This window comes from Vigna umbellata, chromosome 1, assembly GCF_029865625.1.
Source record: "Vigna umbellata cultivar VRB3 chromosome 1, Vumbellata_1.0, whole genome shotgun sequence".
NCBI classification, from domain to species: domain Eukaryota; kingdom Viridiplantae; phylum Streptophyta; class Magnoliopsida; order Fabales; family Fabaceae; genus Vigna; species Vigna umbellata.
In genome coordinates this window covers 94,384,934-94,400,903 of record NC_142165.1, presented here as the reverse complement: position 1 = coordinate 94,400,903, position 15,970 = coordinate 94,384,934, and the positions used below count along the sequence as shown (strand labels likewise).

Below are 15,970 nucleotides of genomic sequence, written 5' to 3'. Positions count from 1 at the left end.
TATAGGTGGTGCCTCCAAATCTTCAATGCAAACACGACTGCTGCCAACTCTAGGTCGTGTGTGGGGTAATTTTGCTCATGAATCTTTAATTGGCGAGACGCGTACGCTACTGGACGTCTCTCCTGCATGAGCACACAGCCCAGACCCTGGTGAGAAGCGTCACAGTACACTTCATATGGCTTGGACGTGTCTGGAATAATCAAAACTGGCGCGCTCGTTAGTTTCACCTTCAGCTCCTGGAAACGTTCCTCACATAGATCAGTCCAAGCGAATGGTTGGTCCTTTCTAGTCAATCTAGTAAGAGGAGCCACTATCTTGGCAAACCCCTCTATGAAACTGGACTGATATAGGGGCTGCCGTGGTCACCAAGTCTATGGTGAATTCAACTTCTCTAACAGGAGGCAACCCTGGTATCTCATCTGGAAAAACGTCCAGAAACTCCTCCACAACAGACGTTCGTTTTTGTTTCAAATTTCCCAGCTCTTGGTCCTCATGTGTCATGATGAGAAAACAAGCCGCGCCTTCCATAATGTCTTCCTTTAACTGACCGAGTGTCACTCCCAAGCATTCCTCATCTTCTTCAGAAAATACTAACTCCTTCTTGCCACAATCTATGAGAATGCGATTGGTATTGAGCCAATCCATTCCCAAAATTATTTCTAAATCTTTGAGAGGCAAACAGATAAGATTCACCTTGTACCTACGTCCTTCTACCTCAATAGGGCATCTAACACACATGGTAGACGTCCTAACTTCACCCGCAGCCGGTGTTGACACCACCAAATCAAAATTCATCTCGCTCACAGCTATTCCCAACTTATCAACGCACGCCTTCGATATGAAGGAGTGTGTTGCCCCCGAATCAAACAGCACACAACAAGAGGTACCAAACACAAGGCAGGTGCTGATGATGAGTGTACCTGAATTGGCTGCCTCTGCACCAGTAATCGCATACACGCGTCCAGCTGCTTGGGCTCGTCCTCCTCTAGCCTGATTTCTGCCAGCATTCGGTGGCCTCAACACAGCTCGTCCACCCATGTTGCACTCATTCTCCAAGTGCCCACTTCTTCTACATTTCGTGCAGAATTTTCCTCCCGTGAGTTGAGGGCAAGATGAACGATAGTGTGGCCCTCCACACTGGAAACAAGTGACGTTTCCTGGCTGTCCGGCAGTGATTAATGCTCGTGATCCACTTGCATTTGACTGACCTGGACGAGCGTAAGGAGTACTTCTCGTGTTGGCAGTACCCCTGGATACAATCGGCCCTCTAATCACCTGTGTTTGCTTCTTTTGTCGTTCCACTTCTGCCATATTCTTCTCCAATACTTTGGCTCTTTCCACCATTGCAGGAAATGACCGAATGCATAAACTTGATATCAACACCTTCAGATCGCTTCTTAATCCATTCTCAAATTTCCTACACTGCCACTCTTCACTAGTGGCCATCGTATTAAACCTCAACAACTGTTTGAAAGAATTTGTGTACTCGGATACAGATTTTCCCCCTTGCACCAACTGAAGAAACTCTACTTCCTTAGCATAGCGGACGCTGTCTGGGAAATACTCTTCATAAAATTTGTTTCTAAAAACCTCCCAGGTGATAGGAGCATGAGTGTCGGCCAGGATAGCCCTCACACTCGTCCACCAGTGGCTGGCCTCACCAGTCAACAAGTACTCAGTGAACGCCAATCTGTTGTCGTCAGGGCACCTCTTTGCATTATAAATCTTCTCAATGTCCCGCAGCCAATGATCTGCCTCATCAGGAAGGCATTTTCCATTAAATTTGGAGGGATGATGTTGAAGAAAGCTCTCCAAGCTCCATTCTGCAGTAGGCGGGGCAGCGTTAGAAGAAGAGGCTCCTGGTGTGCCTCTTGTAGCTGCAATAATCTCCATTAATTGGCGTTGTGTGGCCTCAGAATTTACGCGTGCGGCTTCTAAGCTTTGCAAAGCAGCTGCGTTCTGCTCCATTAAGGTGGTGTTCTGCTGTTGCAGTCTCTCAATGACTGCCTCCAGCATCCTAGTATTGTTGGGGGCGTCAGGCTCGTTAGGCTGAGGTGGGGGAGGAAGTCTAGGAGCCATTCGTTCTCTGGTCCATCAGAAAACGAACGTTAGAATTGTTCAAGAGTTAAATACTTCAATAACTCATTAAACATATAACAAGCACACAACGAAAACATAGTGCACTCATAACCCTACTTGTCCTTAAAAGAACAAAACTGCTCTGATACCACTAATGTAACATCCCAAAATACAGTAATCACTATAATTCAGAATTTATCACAATTAACAGTAACAGTAAACAGTCTTTGCGTAATTAACAGCTGCTCCAAAAGAAAACAGCACTTATATAAATAAACAGTACTGTACAGTAACTTACAGTAGAGTTTACAGTGTTCAGAATTTTAGCAAAAATACAAAAACAGATCTGCAAGAACAAAAATCTGCAGAATTATATACAGGCTGCCAGAATACAGCACACCCAAAATTAACTACTGCTGCTACTACGGAACTAATCCCTACTGCTCCAATTTTACTTCAACGTCCACAAGGTTGGCATCCTCCAAATTTTCTTCTTCCAGTACTTGCTCAAGGGATGCACCACCATCTGCTCACATCCACAACGGATGATCATTGCATTTCGACAAGACGGATTATACATGGACATTAGACAACACAAAGGAAATGCAAGGGTAAGCTTATAATATTTAATTTATAAAATCAACACATACAGTTACATATCAATCCACACATTCAACATGTAAGCTCATCAATTAACAATCATATAGATACGTATAAACGACAGACCGTCCGGACTGTATGAACCGTGTAGCTACAGGCGTCCGTGCACCCGAGTGGTGTGGTAACTGTATTACACTCGACAGCTGCCACTCGAGGTTAACTCTATCCAAAGTACCCCTAAGGAATAGAGCCTCCTGCCATTCCCACGCATGACTACTCCCTTCTACGTGAAGATGAGTATCACGGAATATCAGGATGGACCAAGCCAGCATTAGCATGCCCACAGTCATACTTTACAAAACTCAATAATCAATCATATCAAAAACGTTCCTCCTTGGAACGCTAATAAAATCCAGTTCCAATAATTCGTTCAACATATCATTCACCATATTAAACAGTTCACTGATTCACATTTTCATTCCGTGTTCCACTCTCTTAATTCCACGAACGTTCATCACTTAATCAACAGGACTTAACATGTTACAGTACTCCTACATCCTCGTTTCTGAACAAAAGAAACGAACCATTTATTCACTTAACACGTTTCAACACTTCATAATTTGAAAATACTGATCTTTAAAAGATATGGATGATACTTAGAAATATTTTGAAGGTAAAGAATCCAGGTAGAATCCAAAGGATAAAACCCGTAAGAAAATGTTTAGATAAACAATCAATATAATTGATTTCAAAAAAAACAACACTGCCAGTCAAAGAACGAACGTTCATTAACAATTTGGACGAACGCCAATTACGTTCTCTCAGAATTCAATGGTAAGGACGAGCGTTCAGTTATATAAAAAGTAACCGAACCCTCCTTGAACGAACGCTGGGTCAATGACCGAGCACAATCAGAACGAACGCTTGGTATAAACCGAGCTCAACTTAGAACGAGCACTTCAGTATAAGACCGAACACTCTGTAGAACGAACGTTCAATATAAGGTCGAACGACAATAAGGACGAACGACAATAAGGACGAACGCTCAACATGAGGCCGAACGTCAATGAGAACGTACGCTCGACTTAAGGCCGAACGTCACTTATTTATAAAGTTTTAAATATTTATCTATACTGAGCAGAAACGAACGCTCATTCACTCAATTGGGGGACGCTCGTTCTCGAGCAGAATTCATTCCAAATGAATGAATTCCAATCTAAGTCATGTTAACCAAAAACCGAACGGTCTAAGACCGTACAGTGACGAGCGTCATTTAGCAACAGAGAATGATCAGAAATTCAGAGTTTTCACACTTAGTAGAAATTTTTCCAGATTTCCATTTTTCAACTTTATACTTTCATTTCCAGATTTAATTCCCTTCAGACACCATCATCATGCAAATTTCAACATTTAAATCATTCCAACCACACAATAACCATTCTCCATTTATCCATAATCAACTCAATCATGCATTTAAATCAAATTCATCATCAAATAAAATTCATATAAGCCGTATCAGTTCATGACAGATCCATCCAAACCAGAATACATATCAGATATCAGTAAACGTTCTAAATACTCAAACATCATGTTTTTCTTATATGAATCTCAGATCATAAATCAAATAGTATAAATTAAACATATAAGCTTCCCTTACCCGGATTGGAATTCAAGTTTGTCCTAGATGTGAAATGGCTTTGTTCAACAAGCTTTTCCTTATACTCTTGACTCCTCCAGAACAAAATCTAACCACGGATTACAGAACACTCAAGATAAGAGTTTGCATGCAACTAAAACCCTATTTTTCCAGAAACCTAAGGATGAACTACAGCAGGGAGACTTACCAGGTTGGATTCAAATTCTATTCGGTCCAAAATGAAGATCACTGCAGTACGAATACTCCTACGGTGCTGCAAACGTGATTGGAGAAGAAGTATGAGTTTTTACAGTAAAAGGAAGTTCACTGGTTCAAGAGAGAAGTGGGAGAAGGTGAAAGGGTGAGTTCAGAGGTTGAAGATGAGTTCGTGCAAGTGAGAGAGGGTTTTCGAAAAGTCTGGTTTTGTTAAACCAACGTTCAATTGGAAGAACGTGTCACAGGTTGCCACATGCACACCAAACTCTGATTTGGAAGATTCCAACGTGACAAGTGGCGTGTGTGCATGCAGAGTTTAGTGCGTTTTAATGTTTCAGAGAAATGATGGGCGTGGTTCTTCGTGCACATCAGAGGGGAATGGGATCAGTTTGGGGAGTGGGTTTTTAATGGCTGGAATGAGGTGGCACGCATTAAGGGTGAGGTGTCAGGATTTATTTAAGCTAATTATTAAGGGTTTCACAATTCTCATCAAATATTTTTCAAATGAACTAATTAAAAATAATTAAATAAAAAGTTCTAGTCACCAACAAGTAAAATATCTTCTAAGAACTGAATATAACAAAATCTAATATCAATCTACATAATGTAAAAATTCCTATTCTTTAATTTTAAAACAAATAGGCTAATAACACTAACAGAGTTAAAGAAAGCTCTCACCCAGTACAAGGTTTGTAAAGAGAGAAGCCCAAATTTTCAGTGTTTTTATTGGATCTTACGGGCTAATCTCTCCGTTACTATAAGGCAATTTCTTCTTCCATTCCTATGTTTTCCTTAACACCCCCATTTTTTGAAAATGTCTATTCTGTCCTTTCTGTTTTAGTATTAATTCAACTTCCATTGGTTTCTTGTTCTGGAAATTAAATTGGCTAAGAGTATTGTTGAAAATGTTACCTTAATTAAATTTTTTGTGATAGTTTTTTATTTTGTTTTAAAGGATTTAACCATATGTCGAGAGGTGTTATTGATTTTTTTTTACTTATTTTTAGATTGCACAACAAAAGAAGTTCGGATAGAATAATATGAAATAATGATTTCATATTCATCAAAGTTGTAAAATCATTCAATCTATAAGAAAGTTGCAACATTTAGAATCGTTGAATCCGTAGTTATAATGGATTGATTTTTAGATTGTAAAATTCAAAAAGATATTTCGTTATAAAAATTTAGAATGCACAATTGAGAATTATAAATGCATAAGTTAATTCCAAAGAAGCTAGTTTAAAAAAATAATTATGAATTATAAATTTGATAGTTCAAAATATATTTTTATAAAAATATATTTCAAATTACATGACTTATAAATATTTTTAAATTATAAATTCATAAATATAATTAAAAATTCTGAATTAATATAGTATATATTTTTATATTATACTATATTTTTTCTTACAAAAACCAAAAATATTTTATAAATATTTTCATGAACAACACCTTCAAAATAATATATTATAAATTTATGTCTCTTCAAGACTAAGACGGGTGTATTCAGGTCGATATCATATCAGACTAGATAAACAAGATGTTATCATAATATAGAGTAATAATTCTTCATCGACATATAACATGTCTGAGTCTTTACATTGCTATTATAATCTCAGCATCAATTTAACTTATATATATGTAAGAAAATTAATATTTCTTTCGTCTTACTATAAACACTTTTTTTATTATATAATTTAGAAATGTACTACATCATCCATTTATATATTTGCTTCATACTATATGGAGATGAAAAAGAAACAAGAGGGTATAAGAATAATTAATCAAGGCCTTTACAAAAGCATATCATGAATTAAAAAAAAGTTATAATTTTTTTTATTTTAAAAAAAACTTATAATTAAGTAAGCCAGTGAACCAACTCGTTTAACACATTAACCCATGAACCAACTTGGCTCACCACAGGTTTGAGCTGGGTTGGGTTTAAAAAAAATGTAATTTTTTTATGTAGGTTAGTTTTTAACTTGGCTCACTTAGAATCCGACTCACCCGGATTGAACCCATGGTGAGTCGGGTTGGCTCACCAACCCACCTAATTTAATTTAATTATTTATTATTTTGTGTTTCAATATTATTAGTTAGCATTTTTTATTATATTGTAGATGGAGATAAAAAAAGATGTTTTAAGAGAGAAAAATATTATAGATTTATCTATTCAATATTCTAATATTATAAGTTGACAAGTGATACAAAAATTATCAATATTAAAAACTTATTTGTTCGATTTTTGTGCTTGTTTTTGGATTACGCTTGGATTGTATGATATTTTGTTTTTATTTTGAATTATTTTTGAAGTTTAACATCATTTTAGAGTGAAATTTATTTAGATTTGAATTAAAAAAATATATAATTTTTTAATTTTAAAAAACTTATAATAATATGAGATAGTGAGGCAACCCGTTTAATCCACCAACCCGTGGTGGGTCGGGTCAAGTTCGAATTTTTTCAGCTCGCTAATAAGTGAACTTGGTTAGGTTAACTTACTAAGTAACTAACATGTGGTGGATCGGGCTGGATTGAGTCGGTTTACTCATTTTAACAATTCTAAATCCAATACACCAGAATCTTGGTGTTATACTCATTTCTTCCCACACCTCCATCATTTGGATAGTTACATTATTTTTCAAATACAAATATTATGTTGTATTATTAATTTTACTAATGTTTGTTAAACAATTATATTTCCATTATTTATATTGTGTTTTACTATAAACAAGTATTTTTCTACAATTTATTTTGTTTCTTACTATGTTTCTTTAGCACCTTTTTTCTCTTTTTATGTTTTTTAACCTTTTTTATAAAATATATACATATTATACTAATTGTTATATTATTTCACTTTCATTACGTTTTTTTAATATTATATAATCAACACAATTAAATTATGGCAATTTTAAGTATAATTGTTTTTTTTTCAAATTTAAATGAAACTGCTTTTTTAATTTTTGTATAAGAACAATAGTATTATAATATTAAACTATTTTATATACAAAAAGAAAGAAGACTATTAATATTAAATTGTTCTATGTATAATATGATAGGTGTGACTTAATCAGTAATTATGAAATAATTCTTTAGTTTCATGTCTACAATATAATTTTTTTTATCATAAGACAGCTTTAAATAATGCACTTTTATTTATTCATTCTACTAATTATAAATGATTTATTGAACTAGTAGTTTAAACTATAAATTTGTTAGTTGTTATACCTTAAAAAAAATGTATAAAAGAGTTATAAAATAGAATCTAAAATTGAATTTGAATTGACAGAGGACACGACTCAATCTAATTGAGAGTCCCTCAATTTAGTGAAATTAAAATGTTGAAAAAACATAAGGGATATTTGTTAATAAATTACATCTGTAGCTTATGAAGGATTGGAGTAAACAACTTTGATTATTTATTTACATAGATAACAAAAAAATCATCATTAGATTCTTCTTATAAATTGGAATGAAAGGATAGACAAAAGGGGGAAGAGTGAGAAGGACAAGATCTATAAACATTGGAAAAATATTAGAACTTGGATCACTCTCTTAAGTCACTTATAAAGTCTTTGGCTTCCATCGGCCAACATTTTGAAAACAAAAAGAATAATAATAAGGTAAAGGGAGAATATGTTTACTGTTTTTATATCATTTTACTTATTTATTTCATATTATTTTATTTTGTGGAATGTATATAACTTCATCTTATTAAATTATTATATATTATTCCTTAATATCATCTAACAAATGCAACGATAATATTTAAAATTTGTAGTTTAAGTATTTAAAATTATCCATAACGAACCCATCACATTCACTTTCACCATCTCTGCCACGCCTACCCATATGAACTCATTGTATATCATGTGGCTGGATTTGATATGAAATATTAATAAAGCTACCACCTTACTAGAGAAATATATTATTATTGTATAGATGCAAGTGGTTATGTATTAATGTATAATTATGATTATAAATAATGTAAAATACTTATATATAGAAGTAAAGATGTGTGAAATATTCAATAAGTAGTTAGAGTGTTATATTTTATTTTAGAAAGTGTATAACTTGTAAGTTGAATCATAAAATTATGAATACTTATAATTTATTTCAAAAAATCAATAAAATTTATTAGCTACAAAATGATTAGACACCAAAATTTCAATTTGCAGCCCTATAAAGTTTTGTATTCCATAATGAACAATCTAAAATATAATTTTTTTTATTTCGAATCGTGCATTCTAAAATACAAAATAAAAAATTATTCTTAATTTATAATAAGAATACAAATATATTTTGAATTGCATATATCAAAATATCAAATAAAAATATATTTTATATTGTAGATTCTAAAACATATAATAAAAAATATATATTTTAGAATATAAAATATACAATTATAAGATATAAAATAAAAAAAATATTCTGAACTATATATTTGGAATACAAAATAATTATATATTTTGGAATATAAAATGTACAAATCTAAAATATGAAAAATTATAGGGTGCAAAAAAAGAAATTTATGAAAGTATTGGAAAACAATTATAAAACCTGATTTTTTTTTACTTGATACTTCTTGTCAATGTGTTTAGTCCTACGTGCTAATTCAAAGTAGGGGTTTTCTTCAACTCATTTTTTTTTCTCCACCCTCAACTTTTTTCAAATTTGGAGAGAGTGATTGAATGGATTTGAGAGCATTTGAAAATAAACTTGTTGTTGTTTATTTGAGTGGATTTGGAGGTAGGTGAGAGTGAATTTGTAAGTAAATTTTTTTAATTTGTCACATCAATCAAATCCTACACTAATTCTCACAAACGTTGCTTTCAAATTCACTCTCACTTACCTCCAAATTCACTCAAATAAAAAACAAAAAAATTAATCTTCAAATCCTCTCAAATCCACTTAATTACTCTCCCTCAAATCCATTTAAGTGAACAAAAGGTTAGGGTTTGATTGTTTGACTCAATCTTTGACTAAGACAAAACCTTATTTGATCTCTCACCCTTTTTCTCTCTTCAAGCTGTCGCACACCTTTTTTTCTCGACACTTTCTTTCATTCTCTTCCTTACTTACTCCTTACTGATAAGTATGAAAAATACATGTTTTCAGACTTATTAATTAACTCAAAATTTGTATTTATTCATGAAATAATGTGTTTTCCTCATTGAAAAGTTGTAATTAGAAGTAGGAAAGTGTTTAGTAAATTGTACAGGAATTTATACATAAAAGTGGAGTGTTATCAGATGTTTCTCACTAAGCCAGCATTAAATCGCTCCGCTAAACAGAGTTTTATTCGCTCAGCGCACCAGCACAACTCGTTGAACGAATAAAGGACAAATAAAGATATGCTGCAGTTGAATATTCGCTTAACGCATAAAGAGTTGTGCGCTTAGCGAATTAGTTATTTTTCCAATTGGCTTTTAAGGTGGGAGAGAGACAGAAAGAGAAAGGGAGAGAAGTTCCGGACAAAGGAAAGAAACAAAAACATCTCAGGAACTTCCAGAGACTACTTTAACGCATCAAGACACCATTGTTGCAAGGGATTGCTTCAAATGTGTACGTTATAGATGTCTAGGAGTAGTTAAATTTTTCTTTCGTTAGAATTGGATGTAATGAACTCACTCTGATGTAATTTTCCTATTCAATATATCGTTGTTCGTTCATATGCTCTTTCTTGAATTTACTAACATTGTATGATAATATAATGTTATTTGAATGTCTTTGATTACTGGAAAGTAACTTTGAACATGAACATAGATAGAGCACCTAAGTGATTTGGGATCTAGGGATAGACTCAATAACTTGGTCATTTTTAGCATCGAACTTAATGCAAATTGTATGTTAAATTGACTAAGGGATTAACATTTTGATATATAAATTTAGAACTAATTGTTAAGGGATTAGGACTAGTATGCCTTGATGTGAGTGTTTGAATGAAATAATGATATATTGTACAGAGTTTTATCTTCATATGATTCATGAAACCCAATTCCAACAAAGTTTCTTTTAAATATAATTCCTTGCACACCAACTGTTTGATAAAATACCAAAAAGAGTTTCTTGTGTTGTTTTGTGCATTTTGATGTCTAATTGAGTTATAAAAGGAAGAATTGTCATGTGTTGCACAAGTCCTTTGGGAGAACGATACTCTGAACTTACTCTATATTACTTGGAACGATTTGGTATACTTGTCAAAAAGTTATCACTTACCCCACTCCTCCCTCCCCCAACTTTCTTGCATTCTTGTCCTCATGTCCTAATCATCCTCATTTAATCACTTTATCTTATTCTCCATCATGAACTTCTACCACATCCTTCACCCTTATGGTTTATCGTTCGTTTTTTGGTCACATATCTCCACTGTCACACTTTATTTAACCTTCTTTATAAGCTAAGTTCGTTTTAATTAGTTTATTTTGATTCATTGTGTTTTGGACTTATTCGTAAAGGGTTTTGGGTTTATAGGGAGAGATGGAAAAGTTGAGGATTGACCGGATTTCACGTTTTTGGAGTCACCAAATTTCCAAATCCAATAAGGCACCCCTGAATTTCATGATGCAGTAACATCGGACTTCAAAATTCAGTTTAGACTTTACCCGATTTCAGATTGTGGTAACACCGAATTTTGAAGTCTAGTTTAGGCTTCAATGGATTTTAAGACCCGATAACACCTTATTTCGAAATTTAGTTTAGTCTTCATTGGATTTCAGAATGTGGTTGCACCGGATTTCAGAATGCGGTAGCATCGGATTTCAACAGTTCTCACGATACAATAACATCAGATTTTGAAATTTGATTTGTTTTTACCGGATTTCAAGATGCAATTGTAATAACCATTTTGAAAAGTTATTAACCATACTTGTAGAAAATGTGAACTGTGAACATATCATATACTCATAAGTTGATGTTGCCTTATATTAAAAGATGATGCTAAATGTAGTGGAAAGATTATCATAATTTGAACCAATGACAAACACACTAATATGACATTGTATCGATTGACAATTACATATTTCATGTCAAGTATACTCATCCATTTCTCCATATGTATAATGCAGGAAATCGTTATAAAATAAAATGTCAAAGTAATGGTAACTAAGGTTTAAGACGTAATAGAAAATACTTATGGTGTGAATCTACTAGCAAAGACTTCCAAATAATCTCCCATAATCATCACAACATTAACTCAAATATTTAAATAAATTATACCAAATAAGGGACCAAAACTCTTCACCCATACCCAATAAAGCAACAATGCATATCCAGAATGTCCGTCAACGATAACATCAACCACATAAAAAATGAAGGGTGACAAATAACATGAAATTGATCTATTATAAGCATTCCTTCTTTTCTTTTTCTTTTTTGCGTTGATCCCTATGTACCATTTGTCTTTGCTTTTGCATTACATTCAATATCTTTCTTTCCCTAACAACATTCATGTTTAGAATAAAAGGCGTTGACGAGCTCAAAATACGAAGGGTCACGCTTAGCATCTCTTTCAAAACTAACAGCTCAAGTCTTTTGTGCTCACTTTGTTTAACTTTGTGCAATAGAGCAACCATTGATGTTAAATCAAGACAAATAATTTCTCGTAACTCTTGTTTGATTATGACTTTCCCTATAATGCCAAATTTTTTTACATCGATTAATCAAGAGATCTATTTCTTGTTGAATGCTTAATTCTCCTTCTGATTCAGTTGATGAAAGATCATAAAACCTCAATCTACTCCACATGATATGTATTTCACAAAGTGGTATCATCCTAGGGTCATATTTGGCTAATTCAAATACACATGGTAAACCATATGTTTGCCTTAACACACAACCACATCATTCCCTATCAAACGTAATGTTTTTAACTCGATCAAACTCATCAGCAATGCGTAGCAAAGTAAATCTTGACACAAAACCCACTAGTCTTTCTTCCTTAATTTCATTGTATTGCAACATAATAACATTGTGTATTGCTTCCCAACACAAATACAAGTCTCTCATACTGTTTTCCAAGACTTTTTTCAAACTCCAATGGTCTAACTCAACCCTACAATACATGAAATCAATAATAACATATTGAATGTAAAAGTAACAAATAAATTAAAATTGGTTAACCATACCTATTTGTCATTATCTGTCCAAAATTAATGACTTTGTTTGTCCACACCTTTACAAACTTTTCTTTATAAGGAATTAACCATGAGTCATTAACATATTCAAAGAATAAACGCCTAACAAAATAAACATTGTGAAGCCGCCTAGCATAACAAGCAAAAGGAGAATGGTCTCCACAATCCATAACTTTTTCCCATGCATCCAAGACAACCTCTCATGCCTCCATAGAATTAATCAACATTTTCCACTTGGCTCTAATATATTTTTGAATGTGGAAACAACAAAGATGATTATAAGATTTAGGGAACACTATGCTTATTGCATTCATCAAAGTAATGTCTCTATCACTACCAATTACGTTAGGGAGACCATCAAATGTCATAAAAAACCTTTTTAGCCTTTCAACATCCCAAACGAAGTTATTTTATCGTTCACTAGATAAGAACACAAAGTTGACAAAGAAAGTCAACTTTGTTTATGTGACACTCAAGTAGAGGCAACCTAAATCTATTGGTTTTGTAGGTGTTATCCATCAACAAAACAATATTAAATGCATTCAACAATTTAATTGCATAAGGATGTATCCAAAATAGGTCACTTACCTTATCAGAATCCTCAACACATCTACTCAAATTAATGTATTTATCACGTTCTAACAACGTCATTAATTGTTAATTCAGTTTTGCATCCTCTTAAAGATCGTTTATAAGTACATTTGGCATATAAAATTATTTTATTGTTGTGACATTATCTTCATTATTTTGTTTTAAGGTAAGCAAAATGTTTGCAGACTTAACTTCACTCTTAGTCATGTCAACAGACAATCATTGTTCATTTGATTTTAATCTACTAGTATAAAGGTGACCAACTAAAATCTTAAACAAATCATTGTCTGAGTTATACTAGGTTGAATGTCAAATTTATAATTTCTATATTTTTCATCCTTTTCTCATTCTTGTAATACACATGTTTTCCTTCCAGATTAACTAGTAGTTGTATCAAATCTCATAATAACGACAATAAACTCAAAGTGAAAAACAATACCTTTTAAGTTATAAAATTCATAGTATAATCAACATCAGCAACTTCAATTCAAGAAAAAAAGATGGACGAATCTTTCATGTTTAAGCTTTAATTTACTTCGTCTGAATGTGAATGGATGAAGTCTAAAAACTAATCTTCCATCTCCAAATAAATTATAACTTAGAAACAACACAAACATTAGAAAGCAATTCATAATTTCAATAATTTGAGAATTTGACACTTTTTGAATTTCAGAATTTGTAAAATCAAATTTCAGAATATGATAAAATCGGATTTCAAAATCTAAAACACATATTATAGAATTTCAGAATCCATCTCCCACGTATTATAGAATTCAGTTTTGACAGATTTCAAAATATAGCTTTCATATATTTAGGCCTCGTGAATTTCATATTCTAGACATTCTGGATTTCATAGTCTGTCTTCTCCGAATTTCGTTTCATCATTTCAAATCCAGTTGAAGAATAACCCACTACACCCCAATCATCCAAAAATAATAATGTTTAAAACGCAAAAATCAAAATATTACCTCGTACAATCAATGAACTTAAAGATTAAACTTTGTTTAAAACGAAGAAAACGACAGAAGTCAAGAGATGAATGCAAGAAGAAAAAGAACAAAGAAGAGATGAAGTTGTGGTGTGCGACGCAAAAGCTGGAGGAGAAAGTGAGAGGTGCATCTAAAAGAGAGGGAAAAAAACAAGGAATTAGGGTTTTTACCCTTGTAAAAATCAAAGATTCAGTTAAACAGTAAAAAGGATGATATGGGAAACCTGAAAAAGGTGGGAGTACAATAAGAAAACTTGGGAGTGAGAGAAGAAAGGCCTTTATATAATTATGATTTTGGATTTCAATATACAAATTTCATGTTTACTAAAAAATCTCACATCTATTAAAAATAATGTGAAATTATATTAAAAAGGTGGATGTGTGATAATGTGAGTTTAAAAATAAGAGAGTAAGAACCAAACAAAATGGAAGATCAAAAGCCAAAAAAGTGAAAGTTTAAAATGTAAAGAAAGAGGAATAATATAGAAGAAGCTGAAAAAAGAAGAACAATAGCTGAGATGGAGGAGGAATGAACAAAGGTACAAGAAGAAGAACAAAGAGAAAGAAATAGAATAATAGTCACATACTTGAAGATACCTGTGCTACTTACTATCCACTTAAGTCTCAATTTGTGGACGTGTAGTATAAGTAGGTTTGAAAGTTCTTGTATTACACCCAAATATTTGCGGCTAATGTTGGTGTCTTCGAATTTTATTTTCTTTTTCTTTTTCTTTCAACTCCATGTTTGTATGAAGTGGGCAAAATATATAGAAAAATGATTATATGAAAACTTGTTTTTTCTTTATCTAGGCAATTCACAATTATGTTGTAATCATAACAATAATATATATATATATATATGTTCTATATTTTATTTTATCTTTAATTATATTTTAAACTTCAAAAATAAAAAAAAATGTGATAATAATTAAAGGAGATACACATTTAATATTTTTAATTTATTCTTAATTATATTTTTAAAAAATGTATCATATATTAAAAATAACTATAGTATAATCACTCACTATTTTTTTAACCACTATTATTAATATTTGGTTTCCTTAAAATAAATAGTGTCTCTCTTTTTCGTTAGTAATAAAATAATAATAATATTTAAACTAAATAAATAATATTTTGACAAATAACTGAATAGATGATTATAAACTAATTAAATAGATTATAATCAACGTTAATTGTTGGAAGTCCCACTTCGACTAAAGATAAGGTTAATTTATAATATATAAGTGGGTTCAAACTTCATCTTATAAGACGATTTTGTAAGATTGAGTTAGGCTTAAAGTTCACTTCTTAACATGGTATCAGAACTATGGTTAGAGTCTATCTTATCAATATTTGTTATTTGTTGGGTATCTTGTTTCACCCGTTATCGGATTGTTATCGAACCATCCATTAGTGTCTAGTCTCACGCTCGAGATGATATCTATACCTCGGTGTGAGGGGGTGTATTGACTAGAAATAAACCTAATTTATAATATATAGATGAATGCAAATCTCACCTTATAAGTCCATTTTGTAGAATTGAATTAAGTTTAAAATCCACCTCTTAACATTAATATGTCAATATTTGATATAATATAATCATATATTGACTATGACGATTTGTTAGGTATCCTCTAACACATAAAAAATGGGTCTCTTCTTACTTAGGTTCTACTACTTTTAAGTTAATTTCTTTTACTGTTTCATAAAACTACATATTTAAAA

At 32.3% G+C, this 15,970-nt stretch overlaps 1 long non-coding RNA gene across 1 annotated transcript; it reads right to left on the bottom strand.

The window, feature by feature from the left end:
• Positions 1–2,077: 2,077 nt before the first annotated feature.
• LOC148206860 (uncharacterized) lies at positions 2,078–4,958 on the bottom strand. The gene is made up of 3 exons (XR_015786534.1): positions 4,524–4,958; positions 4,337–4,424; positions 2,078–2,605 (listed from the first exon to the last, which is right to left on the bottom strand). It is a non-coding gene; the product is annotated as an uncharacterized LOC148206860 (long non-coding RNA).
• Between the last annotated feature and the right edge of the window lie 11,012 nt (positions 4,959–15,970).